Consider the following 16177-nt stretch of genomic DNA (forward strand, 5'->3'; position numbering starts at 1 on the left):
TGGGTTACACCTAGCAGTAGAAACTATTATCATTGTCCCTACATCCATAACATCATGCTGTGCCGTATGGCGCGTCATTGTGCTGTATGGTTCCTTCCTGGTGTTTTCAGTCCTATATTAGTTTGCTTTTTCTTAATATCCTTAAAGTTTGAATAAATCCATTGTCCCTAAAACCGTAAGCATAGCATTGTGCTGTACATTGCGTCATGGTGCTGTCTGGTGCCTACCTTGCATTTTCAGTCCTATATCCTGCTTGCTCTTCCTTAATATCATAATAGTTTGTATTTCTGGGTGTAATTTATTATCACCGTCCTGAATACCGTTAGTATGGCATCATGCTGTGTGGTGCTTTGCCGTATGGCACTGTGCGGCTTTTGCATTATGCAGTATTGTGCTTTACTGACGTGGTCAGCCCCATATCCAGCTTGCTTTTACTTTAATATCCTAATAGGTTACACCTAGCAGTAGAAACTATTATCATTGTCCCTACATCCATAACAACATGCTGTGCCGTTTTGGCACGTCATTATGCTGTATGGTTCCTTCCTGGTGTTTTCAGTCCTATATTAGTTTGCTTTTTCTTAATATCCTTAAAGTTTGAATAAATCCATTGTCCCTAAAACCATAAGTATAGCATTGTGCTGTCTTGTGCCTACCTGGCATTTTCAGTCCTATACCAGCTTCCTTTTATTTATTATCCTACGAGTTTGTCTAAATATTTTCATTGTCCCTAAAACCGTAAGTATAGCATTGTGCTGTATATTGCGGCATTGTGCTGTCTGATGCCTGCCTGGCATTTTCAGTCCTATAACCTGTTTGCTCTTCCTAAATCCTAACAATTTCTGTTTCAGAATGTAATGCGTCTCTAAAACTATGTGCTCTTGTGCCATATGGTGTGACATTGTGCTGTATGATGCTTTCCTAACATTTTGAGTCCAGTATCCAGCTTGCTCTTAATATCCTAATAGTTTTCATGTCAGAATGTACTGGTTCTCTAAAAGTATGTGGTGGTGTACAGTGTGGCATGGCAATGTTCTGTATGGTGTCTACCTAAAGATTTCACTCCGATTACCAGCTGGCTTTTACTTAATATCCTAATACAGAGATTCTCAAACTTGCTTTTCAAGGCACCTTCCTGGTGTTTTCAGTCCTATATCAGCCTGCTATTTCTTATCCTAAAAGTTTGTCTAAATAAATCCATCGTCCCTAAAACCGTAAGCATAGCATTGTGCTGTACATTGCGTCATGTTGCTGTCTGGTGCCTACCTTGCATTTTCAATCCTATATCCTGCTTGCTCTTCCTTAATATCATAATAGTTTGTATTTCTGGGTGTAATTTATTATCACCGTCCTGAATACCGTTAGTATGGCATCATGCTGTGTGGTGCTTTGCCGTATGGCACTGTGCGGCTTTTGCATTATGCAGTATTGTGCTTTACTGACGTGGTCAGCCCCATATCCAGCTTGCTTTTACTTTAATATCCTAATAGGTTACACCTAGCAGTAGAAACTATTATCATTGTCCCTACATCCATAACAACATGCTGTGCCGTTTTGGCACGTCATTGTGCTGTATGGTTCCTTCCTGGTGTTTTCAGTCCTATATTAGTTTGCTTTTTCTTAATATCCTTAAAGTTTGAATAAATCCATTGTCCCTAAAACCGTAAGTATAGCATTGTGCTGTCTTGTACCTACCTGACATTTTCAGTCCTATACCAGCTTCCTTTTATTTATTATCCTACGAGTTTGTCTAAATATTTTCATTGTCCCTAAAACCGTTAGCACAATGCCGCAATATACAGCACAATGCTATACTGTCTGATGCCTGCCTGGCATTTTCAGTCCTATAACCTGCTTGCTCTTCCTAAATCCTAACAATTTCTGTTTCAGAATGTAATGCGTCTCTAAAACTATGTGCTCTTGTGACATTGTGCTGTATGGTGCTTTCCTAACATTTGGAGTCCAATATCCAGCTTGCTCTTAATAACCTAATACAGGCCTGGCCAACCTGTGGCTCTCCAGATGTTGTGAAACTACACATCCCAGCATGCCCTGCCACAATTTTAGCCTTCCCTAATAGCAAAACTGTAGCAAAGCATGATGGGACTTGTAGTTTTACAACAGCTGGAGAGCCACGGGTTGGCCAGGCCTGGTAATAGTTTTCATGTCAGAATGTACTGGTTCTCTAAAACTGTGGTGGTGGTGGTGGTGTGGGTGTGGCATGGCAATGTTCTGTATGGTGTCTACCTAAAGTTTTCACTCCGATTTCCAGCTAGCTTTTACTTAATATCCTAATACAGAGATTCTCAAACTTGGTTTTCAAGGCACCTTAATGGTCCAAATTTTAAGTATATCCAGTTCTGTAAGGTGCCTTGCATTATGGCATCATGTGACATGTTGACTTCCTGTAGGGTGTTGTGCGTTTCGTTTAAAATTGTCTGTTTTATATTGTTTACAGACTTTACTTACTAGTATTGTTTCCACTTCTCACTAGGGCAGATACTCTATTGAATGTTGAGGTTTTTGGGTACCTGAAAGAGAAAAGGGTTTGCTTCATCCATTAGCAAATTTGCAAGAGGAAGCCAATGTCTTGAAACACGGAGGACAGCTGTGTGGGTGACATTAAAAGCAAGCATCAGGATCCAGTGCTGCAGACTATTGTGTCTCCGAAGCTGCCGGACTCAATGTTTATTGACTTCGGTGCACAGGTAAATATCTTTTGTATTCGTTTTAGATAACTATATTCCTTTCATATTGTAATAGTTTGTATTGCTGGGTATAACATGTTTTGATGGCTGTATTGTGCCTTGCTGAAGTTGTCAGCCCATATCCATCTTGCTTTTTCTTCATATCCTAATAGTTTGAATATCTGGGTTAAACCAATATTCAGCATCCCTACAACCGTTAGACTTAATTGCCGCTTGCCGTGCGGCAGAGGATTGTGCTATATGGTGCCTTCCTTACGTCTGTCCCATCTCCAGCATGCTTTCATTTTAAATCCTTCTAGTTTGCCTTTCTAAAACTATGCGGTGCTGTACCGTATGGCATGGTGCTGTTATGGTGCTTTCGTACCATTTTAAGTCCCTATCCAGCTTGCTGCTTCTTAATATCCTAATAGTTTGAATATCTGGGTTAAACCCAGTATTCAGCATCCCTACAACCGTTGGACTTAATTGCCACTTGTGCCGGTAGGGTAAGCTTGCTATCGCCGTTAGTATAGGTCCATGCTGTGCCGTATAGTGCCACTTGGCATTGTGCTGTATGGTGCCTTGCTGTATGTCTTCATGTGGTATGTTGACTTTCTGTAGGGTGTTGTGCATTTCAAATTTGCAGTTTTATATTGTTTAGAGGCTTTATTTACTACTGTTGTTTCCACTTCTGACTAGGGAGCTACTCTATTGAATATTGAGGTAATTAATATCTTAACACAAAGGTTCCCAAACTGTCTCTATCGTTCCATGTTTTAAGTATAATAAGTTCTGTACGGAGCCTTGCTGTATGGCGTCGTGTAGACGTGTTGTGCCAGTTATTTGAAGTTGGTAGTTTTATATTGTTTACAGACTGACTTGTATTGTTTCCACTTCTCACTAGGGCAGCTACTCTATTGAATATTGAGGTTTTTGGGTACCTGAAAGAAAATGGTTTGCTTCTTCCATTGGCAATGTCTTCAAATAATCTTGGATGTTCTAGATGGCTCTGTGGTGGGCAATAAAAGCAAGCATCAGGATCCAGTGCTGCAGACTACAGAGTTTCGGATACTGCTGGACAAGATGAGTATTGAGTTCAGTGCACAGGTAAATATATCCTGTATACATTTTGTACAACTAGATTCCTTTCATATCGGAACAGTTTGTATTGCTGGGAGAACCCTTTTTAATGCTCCCTAAAACAGTTAGTTGGCATCATGCTCTTTGGTGTTTTGCCGTATAGAAATACAAGGTATGGCATTGTGCAGTATAGTGCCTTCCTTGTGTTTTCAGTCCTATATCCTGCTTGCTCTTCCCTAATATCGTAATAGTTTGTATTTCTGGGTGTAATTTATTATCACCGTCCTTAATACCGTTAGTATGGCACCATGCTGTGTGGTGCTTTGCCGTATGGCACTGTGCGGCTTTTGCATTATGCAGTATTGTGCTTTACTGACGTGGTCAGCCCCATATCCAGCTTGCTTTTACTTTAATATCCTAATAGGTTACACCTAGCAGTAGAAACTATTATCATTGTCCCTACATCCATAACATCATGCTGTGCCGTTTTGGCACGTCATTGTGCTGTATGGTTCCTTCCTGGTGTTTTCAGTCCTATATTAGCTTGCTTTTTCTTAATATCCTTAAAGTTTAAATAAATCCATCGTCTCTAAAACCGTAAGTATAGCATTGTGCTGTAGATTGCGACATTGTGCTTTCTATTTTCAGTCCTATACCAGCTTCCTTTTACTTATCCTACGAGTTTGTCTAAATATTTTCATTGTCCCTAAAACCGTAAGTATAGCATTGTGCTGTATATTGCGGCATTGTGCTTTCTGATGCCTGCCTGGCATTTTCAGTCCTATAACCTGCTTGCTCTTCCTAAATCCTAACAATTTCTGTTTCAGAATGTTATGCGTCTCTAAAACTATGTGCTCTTGAGCCATATGGTGTGACATTGTGCTGTATGATGCTTTCCTAACATTTTGAGTCCAGTATCCAGCTTGCTCTTAATATCCTAATAGTTTTCATGTCAGAATGTACTGGTTCTCTAAAAGTATGTGGTGGTGTGCAGTGTGGCATGGCAATGTTCTGTATGGTGTCTACCTAAAGATTTCACTCCGATTTCCAGCTGGCTTTTACTTAATATCCTAATACAGAGATTCTCAAACTTGCTTTTCAAGGCACCTTCCTGGTGTTTTCAGTCCTATATCAGCCTGCTATTTCTTATCCTAAAGTTTGTCTAAATAAATCCATCGTCCCTAAAACCGTAAGCATAGCATTGTGCTGTACATTGCGTCATGGTGCTGTCTGGTGCCTACCTTGCATTTTCAGTCCTATATCCTGCTTGCTCTTTCTTAATATCGTAATAGTTTGTATTTCTGGGTGTAATTTATTATCACCGTCCTGAATATCGTTAGTATGGCATCATGCTGTGTGGTGCTTTGCCGTATGGCACTGTGCGGCTTTTGCATTATGCAGTATTGTGCTTTACTGACGTGGTCAGCCCCATATCCAGCTTGCTTTTACTTTAATATCCTAATGGGTTACACCTAGCAGTAGAAACTATTATCATTGTCCCTACATCCATAACATCATGCTGTGCCGTATGGCGCGTCATTGTGCTGTATGGTTCCTTCCTGGTGTTTTCAGTCCTATATTAGTTTGCTTTTTCTTAATATCCTTAAAGTTTGAATAAATCCATTGTCCCTAAAACCGTAAGTATAGCATTGTGCTGTCTTGTGCCTACCTGGCATTTTCAGTCCTATACCAGCTTCCTTTTACTTATTATCCTACGAGTTTGTCTAAATATTTTCATTGTCCCTAAAACCGTCAGTATAGCATTGTGCTGTATATTGCGGCATTGTGCTGTCTGATGCCTGCCTGCCATTTTCAGTCCTATAACCTGCTTGCTCTTCCTAAATCCTAACAATTTCCGTTTCAGAACGTAATGCGTCTCTAAAACTATGTGCTCTTGTGCCATGTGGTGTGACATTGTGCTGTATGGTGCTTTCCTAACATTTTGAGTCCAGTATCCAGCTTGCTCTTAATAGTTTTCATGTCAGAATGTACTGGTTCTCTAAAACTATGTGGTGTCGTGCGGTGTGGCATGGCAATGTTCTGTATGGTGTCTACCTAAAGTTTTCACTCCGATTTCCAGCTAGCTTTTACTTAATATCCTAATACAGAGATTCTTAAACTTGCTTTTCAAGGCACCTTCCTGGTGTTTTCAGTCCTATATCAGCCTGCTATTTCTTAATAATTATCCTAAAAGTTTGAATAAATCCATCATCCCTAAAACCATAAGTATAGCATTGTGCTGTACATTGCGGCATTGTGCTGTCTTGTGCCTACCTGGCATTTACAGTCCTATATCCTGCTTGCTCTTCCCTAATATTGTAATAGTTTGTATTTCTGGGTGTAATTTATTATCACCGTCCTTAATACCGTTAGTATGGCACCATGCTATGTGGTGCTTTGCCGTATGGCACTGTGCGGCTTTTGCATTATGCAGTATTGTGCTTTACTGACGTGGTCAGCCCCATATCCAGCTTGCTTTTACTTTAATATCCTAATAGGTTACACCTAGCAGTAGAAACTATTATCATTGTCCCTACATCCATAACATCATGCTGTGCCGTTTTGGCACGTCATTGTGCTGTATGGTTCCTTCCTGGTGTTTTCAGTCCTATATTAGTTTGCTTTTTCTTAATATCCTTAAAGTTTGAATAAATCCATTGTCCCTAAAACCGTAAGTATAGCATTGTGCTGTCTTGTGCCTACCTGACATTTTCAGTCCTATACCAGCTTCCTTTTATTTATTATCCTACGAGTTTGTCTAAATATTTTCATTGTCCCTAAAACCGTTAGTATAGCATTGTGCTGTATATTGCGGCATTGTGCTGTCTGATGCCTGCCTGGCATTTTCAGTCCTCTAACCTGCTTGCTCTTCCTAAATCCTAACAATTTCTGTTTCAGAATGTAATGCGTCTCTAAAACTATGTGCTCTTGTGACATTGTGCTGTATGGTGCTTTCCTAACATTTGGAGTCCAATATCCAGCTTGCTCTTAATAACCTAATACAGGCCTGGCCAACCTGTGGCTCTCCAGATGTTGTGAAACTACACATCCCAGCATGCCCTGCCACAGTTTTAGCCTTCCCTAATAGCAAAACTGTAGCAAAGCATGATGGGACTTGTAGTTTTACAACAGCTGGAGAGCCACGGGTTGGCCAGGCCTGGAATAGTTTTCATGTCAGAATGTACTGGTTCTCTAAAACTATGTGGTGGTGGTGTGGGTGTGGCATGGCAATGTTCTGTATGGTGTCTACCTAAAGTTTTCACTCCGATTTCCAGCTAGCTTTTACTTAATATCCTAATACAGAGATTCTCAAACTTGGTTTTCAAGGCACCTTAATGGTCCAAATTTTAAGTATATCCAGTTCTGTAAGGTGCCTTGCATTATGGCATCATGTGACATGTTGACTTCCTGTAGGGTGTTGTGCGTTTCGTTTAAAATTGTCTGTTTTATATTGTTTACAGACTTTACTTACTAGTATTGTTTCCACTTCTCACTAGGGCAGATACTCTATTGAATGTTGAGGTTTTTGGGTACCTGAAAGAGAAAAGGGTTTGCTTCATCCATTAGCAAATTTGCAAGAGGAAGCCAATGTCTTGAAACACGGAGGACAGCTGTGTGGGTGACATTAAAAGCAAGCATCAGGATCCAGTGCTGCAGACTATTGTGTCTCCGAAGCTGCTGGACTCTGTTTATTGACTTCACAATACGTTGTATGGTGTTCTGTGGTGTGACTGGCAGTGTCACAGAAAAATAATAGTATAGTACACTGGGATATAGCACTAAAAAAAATTATTTTTTTTCAATTCTTTTCTTTCTTTTTTTTTTTTACACTGGAGCAGAGTACCTCTAGATTGACAGAGCACCCCTGGATGGACACAGCATGGACAGAGCACCCCTAGCACCTTGATGGACAACAGTGCAGTACCCTGGATAGACAACACAGCACGGACACATCCGCTCACTACAAGCTTTACAGCCGGACTGAAATGGCGCCGATCACCGGGGGCTTTATATAGATTCCATAACCCGCGAGAATACAATAGCAGGAGGATGACGTTTGTCCTCGTTTTGAGACCTGGAGGGAAAACCGAAGCTGGACGCGGATCCTTGCCTTGATCAGGAAGTTTGGGTGGGTCCGGCGGACCCACTCATCTCTAAATATTATCTGCAATTTATTTTCTTAACATGTGAAAAGTGGGGTTGTTGTTATTATCATCCTTTTTCTCCGGCAGAGTCCACAGGTTATCAACAGGATAACAATGGGATATGATGGAGCGACAGCGGATTTGCACAAATCAGTCAAAGCTTTCTGGCCTCCCAGCATGCAACGGGCCCGTCCATATATCCCCACCCCCTGGCTCAGGCAAATCAGTTTTTTGTTTGGTGCAGCATGAGCCGGACCATGGTCAGAGGGCTGCTGTTTCCTTAGCAGGCCCAATCTTTCTTATTTTATTGTTAGTCTTACTATTTTTTTGAGTGATTTTTCTAAACAGCGTTTTATACGCATATTGGAAAGAATCGCTCCAACAACTCTCCGCCGGGTCTCGACAATTCTTACCCAAGTGCTGTTGGGCGTCTCTGTCGGATATACTAGCAGGTCCATCAGACGTTACCAGGCTGTGGCCGGAGCACGGAGAGAAGGTAAGGCATCGGTTCTGCGTAGCACAGTCAGATCAGCTGACAGAAACCAGGGAAATTATTGGGGCTATGCCCAAATAAAAGTTAGAATCCTAAGAAATTGATTATCTTCTTCCAGTTAAGGATGTTTAAAAAGAGGTGGCTCCTAAAGTAGTTATGCAAGTGATCTACTTTTATATTTGCTTTCCCTGTCTAGGGCAGTCATAGGGCCAAGCCTTGGTTTTGGCTTAAATGGCAAAGACAGTGGTTGTCTGGGCTAATGCAATTGAAGGAGAATCTTTTGAATAACGACAAAGTTCTCATATAGTGCAATGATCCTGGAGAAACACTAATAGATTTGGCCATTATTTCCTCCAGGGCATTAGCCCCAATCATATCTGCACGCAGAACAGTTTTGGCTGGAAGGTGGAAGCCGATTCAGAATTTAGGAAAGGTTCGTAATCATTATCCTTTCTGGAAAGTTTTTCTTTGGTAAAGAATTAACAGATATTCTGAAATCAGGAGCAGACTCCAAAAAGTCAACTTTCTTCCACATACAGTTTTAAACTTAGTTCTGTTTTTCGGACTCTGGGTTTGATTCATCGGAGGACTAATAAGGCATGGGGCTGCCAAAAGTCCAGTTGGATCTACAGCTACACCACATTGGATAGGCCCAATGTTATCTGAGTTTGGAAGATAAGCAGTGTTGAGACTGGTTGATACTCGGATGCGAGACCATCTGGACAGGTGCTGTAGAAAGATAAACCATCAGTAGCATGGTATGGGCCTCTGCATGGGGACCCCAGACTTGGGGTGGGGTGATTTCTTCAGTTCTGACACAGTACTAGGTATGTATTTGCCTTCACAGCCATCTCGGGTAGAGACGAAGGACGAGGCTTGCATTAAGCAGTCTGTATGCAGAGGCACAACTGAATCAATGAACCAATTAGTGTCTCCAGTTCCGTCACATCAGATGATTCACTTGCAGGGGTTGTACTGAATCAGGTCTGCAAGAAGTAATTTTCACCTTGCAATAAAATATACAGGGTGTAGTCTAGGATTCATGTTTTTGTAAGTCAAACTGATCAATTCATGCAACAAAGCGGGTGATGGGTTTGATGGTGTCTACATCAACAGAGTGAAGTATGCACAATTCCACTTGATGTCTCTGCAGCGTCTGAATTTTACCAAATAGAATCTACAGTCACACCACACTAAATGTACCCAATCTTATTGGATCGTGGAAGATGGGCAGTGTTTTCCGGGTTGGTACTTGGAGGAACCACCTGGGAATACAAGGTGCTGTAGGTAATTATGGAAGGCTTCACATAATGAAAACGGAATGGTACTTACGATAAAAGTAAAAAGGTCGTCAGCCTGGTGGAAACGGTCATCCCAGCTGTACAAAGGGAAATCCTTTTGCATATCAGATTGGAAAAATTCTGACACTGAGGAACAGTGTCAGGAAGGTTGTGTTCACAAAGAAGTAGATTGTATGCCAATTAAAGGTGGAACCTTGAGCCACATATAGGACACCGGTGTAGGCACAGGAGAGTCTTCAAGGAAATCCAGTCCAGTGCCGTGCAGACTATGCGCGTACCTCAACATCAGGAAGGAACTCACAGCCGAAAAGCGATGAAAAAGGTAAAACACATACTAAGATGGGCAGAGCGTAATTATTCAACCGGGTCCACTATTTTCATTCCGGGAATCCTAAAGGGAGAAGCGGACTTTCTCAAGTTAACACACCATTCAGGAAAATGAATGGGCTCTACACCCGGAGGGTTCCAGATTTCGGTGAACTATAGGTGTTTGACGGAGATATAGCTTATGGAGTTTTTGTCGGAACAACAAAGTGCTCACATAGAGGTCAAAAACAATGTATCCCAGAGTGATCTTTGTGGATGTCTTATCGGTGAGATGACTTTCTTCTGGTTTTTGTTTTCTCCAGTCGCCCTATTAGCCAGGGTGGTGAGAAAGCTAAACAGGAAAACCAGCAGAGAATGGCAATGAATACTTCATTTCTGCTCTCCCAAGGTCCAGAACTACTGACACAGGGTCCTGGTTATCACAGACATCTGGATCTACGGTACTTGATGGCATGGCCTTGATACATTTATCCTGAAGGTAACAGGATATTTGCAGCAGGTGATTTAAACAAGAGGTTAGAACAAGGAACCCTTCCTTAGCTTGCCTTTATCACTAAATATGGCAAGCCTAGGTTCAGGCTTGCAGTGAGGTTGGATCTTAGATCTTTCAGAGTTCTGGGGTCTTAGCATACTTTCGGGTACGAATGGATAAAGCTTTAAAGGTCGGCATTGACACTAGGATTCCAAAACTAAATAACCAACTTACAGGATGTGCGTACTTCTTTCCAGGTTATGCGGCGCATTCAGCCTCTCGTTGTTCCTCCTACAGTGCCGTGGGACTGGTGTTAGTCCTTAAAGCCCTTCAAATTGCCCAATTTAAACCATTGGTTAAAATGGGTCATAAATGTGTTTTCTACTGACTACGGTGTCAGCTAGAGGAGTATCAGACTTGGGGGCATGGTCTTGTTCCCCAATCCTGATCTTTTAGCCACATAAACCAGTTCTCAGAACGAAGTTTGGGTATATTTCCAAGGTGATGACTAAGTTCCACCTTAACGAGGAAAATGTCCCGGTTTTTCAGGTTCTGGGCTTTGCTGCGGGAGATGCATCACTAGATGCGATCCGTGCATAAGGGATCTACGTGTAATATACCAGTGCCATCAGGAAAGAGTCCCTCTTCATTCGCTATCTATTTCATAAGTGAGGATGGCAGGCTGATAAGCAGATGCTGGCAAGATAGCTTCAGAGGACAATTTTAGAAGCATATTCTCTAAGCTGATCTCCCTATTCTTGCTAATGTCTCTGTTCATTCTACCCGTAAGGTAGATCCTTTTTGGGCAGCACAATGTGGTGCCTAAACAGAACAGGGTTGTTTACACATGCAATAGACATTGTCTTGGATACCTTTGCCTCTCATGACGCTGAATTTGGGCGAAGGTTTCTCCTATGCATTAGGAGCGTCCCCACCACTAAATTGCTTTGGGAAATCCCAATGTTATCCTGTGGATAACCTGTGGACCCTGTTGGAGACATGTACGTTATGGTAAGAACTTACCTTTGATAACGATATTTCTCCTAAGTCCACAGGGATCCCAACCTGACGCACCTGATTTGAGGATCCTTTTACTCACTAAACTCTTCCTTGCACGGAAGGGTGGGTATGTGTGGTGTTCTCGCCTGATTAGGGCTATCTGTGATGCTCCTGCCTTGAGCTTTGGGAATACAACTGATTTGCCTGAGCCAGGGATTGCAGCATCATTTTTGGAGCCTCTGATCCCTAAGGCCGAAGTGGCAGCCGTGTCGGCGACTGGTTGTCTCCTCCCAAGAGAGTGCGGCTGTGTCCATATACCCCTTCTAAGCTAAACCGATGCCTTACCTTCTCCCCGTGTTCCGGCCACAGCCTGGTGACGTCTGCTGGACCTGCTAGTATATCCGACACAGACGCCCACCGAAACAACACTGTACTCGTGGGTAAGCGTTGTGACGACCCGGCGGAGAGTTGCTGGCGCGACTCTTTCCAAGGTACTTATAAGACTCTTTTTAGAAATATCACTCATGAAAAAATAGTAAGACTATAAAAATAAAATAAGCTTAGGGCTGCTAAAAACCAGCAGCCCTCTGACTATGGTCCGGCTCCTGCCGCACCCAACAAAAAAATGATTTGCCTGAGCCAGAAGGCAGGGATATATGGACCGGCCTGTTGCATGCTGGGAGGCCGAAAAGCTTTGACTGACCGGTGCAAATCCGCTGTCGCTTCTTCATATCCCAATGTTATCCTGCGGAACCTGTGGACTGAGGAGAAATACGGTTATCAATGGTATGTTCTTACATACACACACATTATATATATATATATATAGCCAGTTGACCCACTTAAAAAAGGCGAGAGGGGTCTGTAATTCCATCATAGGTACACTTCAACTGTGAGAGACAGAATCTGAAAGAAAAAAAAACTAGGAAATCACATTGTATAATTTTTAAGCAATTTGTATATTCTTGCGGAAAATAAATATTTGGACAATCAAAAAGTTTAACTCAGTACTTTGTAATATAACCACTGTAGCAGGCATTTTGGCCCACTCTTCCATGCAGATCTTCTCTAGATCTGTCATGTTTTGGGGCTGTTGTTGGGCAGCACGGACTTTCAACTCCCTCCACAGATTTTCTATTGGTTTGAGGTCTTGAAACTGGCTAGGCCTCTCCAGAACCTTGAAATGCTTCATACGGTGCCACTACTTAGTTGCCCGGGCGGTGTGTTTGGGGTCATTGTCATGCTGGAAGACCCAGCCACCTTCGATCTTCAATGCTCTTACTGAGGAAAGGAGGTTTTTGTCCAAAATCTCCCGATACATGGCCACATTCATCCTCTCCTTAATACGGATCAGTCGTCCTGTCCCCTTTGCAGAAAAGCAGACCCAAAGCAAGATGTTTCCACCCCAATGCTTCACAGTGGGTATGGTGTTCTTGGGATGCCTTTCGTCATTCTTTTCCCTCCAAACACGGTGAGTGGAGTTTATACCAAAAAGTTTGATTTTGCTCTCATATGACCACAATACATTCTCCCAATCCTCCTCTGGACCATGCAGATGGTCACTGGCAAACTTTACACGGGCCTGGACATGTGCTGGCTTTAAGCAGGGGACCATTCGGGTGCTGCAGGATTTCAATCCATGACGACGTAGTGTGTTACTAATGGTAATCTTTGTGACTGGGTGACTCTCTTGGGTCAACTGGCACAATATATATTATGGGTGTATATAATGCATCCAGATAAGCAGCTCTCCGGGCACATCTCGAATTAGCAACGTTTCAGTGCAGTTTACTCGTGTGGCACTTTCGTCTGGAGTGCTGCTTATCTGGATGCATTGTTAATTGTGTCTGTGGGCACCCGGCGCAGCATGCGCTCTTGAAGAGTGAGCCGGACGCTCTGATTTTTATTATATTTATTATTTTTTTATATAATATTTATGAGCCCATTATAATTATATATTTTTATTAAGTTGTGGCACAGTTGAAATTGGTGGGACAGTGGGTGAAAAAAACTTTATTGGTTCCCCCTACTGCAGCCCTGTCCACACACCCAGTAATGCCTCCCCAGTATTAAAATATGTAAAAAGGTGCCAATTCCAAAGGTATCTTTTGTCGTTCAAATTGTTTGCAATAAATTGCTTAGTTTGTACACTCCATTTCATTTGTCAGGGCTCTGGAAAGTTCAAGGAAAATTGCTAATTTCCCACATTGTTAATCTTTCACATTGGTCATGTCTTCTAGTGTGTAGGGCACTTATGAATTTTTCACCTCCAGGGGAAGACGGGGTCCATCTTTGTGAGAGTGCCATGTATAGCAGACAATATACAGGTCCAATGGAACCTGCAAGAATTGTTGGCGACCATACAAAATGTTGATTTCATCATAAAACATACAATGACACATTTTCATACCGGGCAGTCACTAGGTCAAGCAGCTTTTTGTTCCTGTAAAATATATTTAGAGATCCTTTGTGTAAATCACTGTATTAATCTCAATGGCATTCTGTGAAAATTAAAAAGTAGTGAGTGATTCAGATCATTCATCTATGACAGCAGTTCAGGTCCTAGATCAGGGGTCAGGAACCTTTTTTTCTACCAAGGGCTATTTGGATATTTATAAAATCCAGTGCCAGATACACACATGCCCCCCACCCCACTGTGCTGCTCGCTGCTGCTGTGTGTCAAGGGAAGAGAGCACAGCGTGCACATCTCCTGCCCCAATGGTGCTCAGTCTGGTGGTGGCATGTGTAATCTGTCAGGGATCAGGCAGGGTGGAGAGTGCAGCTATGTTTGGCGGTAGCATGTAGGACCTCAAACCAGCCGCTAGTTCGTAAGCCAGTCAGAGCTCTCGGACCGGCAGCGACGGCTCCTGATTGGCTGCCGATCCGCGAGCTCTGATTGGCTCACGATCCGGCGGCTGGTTTGAGATCCTACCCGCCGCTACCGCCGGACATAGCTGCACTTTCCTCCCTGCCCTGACAGCTGAGACACACCGCTGCCAGACTGAGGGACGGCGTGTCTCGCTGACACACAGCAGCGGGCCAGAACAAATGGCTTTGCGGGCCTTATACGGCCTGTTCTAGATACTGGTCAACTCAAAATTTCTGACTAAGACAGTGCAATGAAACAGATATAAAATCTATACATTTTTGTGTAGCTCTTGCATGGAAGTTAGTTTTAAATCTCCACTTAGTCAGGGACGGATATGTTTGAATAAAGTTCCCTGTACAGCACTATGCAAAATGTTGGAACTATATGTAATTATTATTGTTAGCCTCTATTTTTTAAATAAAATATATTAAATTGGGTGATGCAGAAATGACTTTTTCTTGTTGGTTCCTAAATTTACCACACATACATTGTAGGGCTGGGGAATGAAGGGCCCACTAGAGTAATGCAGTGGTAGTGCACTGCTTAAGGGTGTGTCCAGTCTCCAGAGAGGGTGTGCTAATGATTAGTGAGTGCATGATCTGGAACCCTTGGAAAATATACATAGTAAATACTGCTAGTACATGCATGATAATGTACCATATTAATAACAGCAGTGCACTGTGGAAAATACATAATGCAGTACATGACTATGGTGTAACATATGTATAATTGGTTTAAGTATATAGTTGGGCTATTTTAGGAGAAAATAAAAAGTGTAAAGACTGACTACTCCCATCTGCAAACCTAGAAACATTTGTCCCACTCATAAAGCACCCCAATATACCTGTCCCATACCTTGAACCCCGAACTCCATCACTTTGCACTTTTTCACCCCAAAAATTACATGTTATTATTGGGCAGCTAAAAATAATTAAAACCGTCAAAGTGCCCACTTAGTCATTAGGGAAGGAAAGGGTGTCCCAGGGGGTTCTGAACTGATGGTGTAGGAGCTTCCGCAGTATAGCAAATATATTGATTCACGCTTTTTCGCATTTATTAAGATATTTACTGTTAATCACAAAATGTGTTCATCTATCCTTAAATATATTGATGATAGAAAACAAAAAGTTGGGTCGCACAGACACCTGTAATGTTCGTCAATAATTACAATAAGTCACTTAAAGTCTTTTCTCTTACGTCCTAAGTGGATGCTGGGACTCCGTAAGGACCATGGGGAATAGCGGCTCCGCAGGAGACTGGGCACAACTAAAAGAAAGCTTTAGACTACTGGTGTGCACTGGCTCCTCCCACTATGACCCTCCTCCAGACTTCAGTTAGAATCTTGTGCCCGGTTGAGCTGGATGCACACTAGGGGCTCTCCTGAGCTCCTAGAAAGAAAGTATATTTTAGGTTTTTTATTTTACAGTGAGATCTGCTGGCAACAGACTCACTGCAGCGAGGGACTAAGGGGAGAAGAAGCGAACCTACCTAACTGGTGGTAGCTTGGGCTTCTTAGGCTACTGGACACCATTAGCTCCAGAGGGATCGACCACAGGACCCGACCTCGCTGTTCGGTCCCGGAGCCGCGCCGCCGGCCCCCTTACAGAGCCAGAAGCAAGAAGTGTTCCTGAAAATCGGCGGCAGAAGACTTCTGTCTTCAACAAGGTAGTGCACAGCATTGCAGCTGTGCGCCATTGCTCCTCATGCACACCTCACACTCCGGTCACTCATGGGTGCTGGGGGGGGGGGGGGCGGCGCCCTGAGGGCAATATAAGACACCTTGGCTGGCAAATCTACACCATAT

The 16177-nt window shown here is 42.7% G+C and overlaps 1 long non-coding RNA gene across 18 annotated transcripts in view; it reads left to right on the forward strand.

Moving 5' to 3' along the window:
* The window catches only part of LOC135055198 (uncharacterized), a 62767-nt gene extending 54697 nt beyond the window's left edge, over positions 1–8070 (forward strand). For 8 of the 18 annotated variants that reach the window (XR_010243689.1, XR_010243692.1, XR_010243687.1 and 5 more), the window contains exons 20-22: positions 2495–2708; positions 3592–3794; positions 7265–8070. This is a non-coding gene — a long non-coding RNA (uncharacterized LOC135055198). The remainder of the gene's footprint in view (positions 1–2494; positions 2709–3591; positions 3795–7264) is intronic. The other 10 variants (XR_010243676.1, XR_010243681.1, XR_010243680.1 and 7 more) reach the window with 5 other exon arrangements.
* Positions 8071–16177: the final 8107 nt, after the last annotated feature.

Source organism: Pseudophryne corroboree, chromosome 3 (assembly GCF_028390025.1).
Source record: "Pseudophryne corroboree isolate aPseCor3 chromosome 3, aPseCor3.hap2, whole genome shotgun sequence".
In the NCBI taxonomy this organism is placed as follows: Eukaryota; Metazoa; Chordata; class Amphibia; order Anura; family Myobatrachidae; genus Pseudophryne; species Pseudophryne corroboree.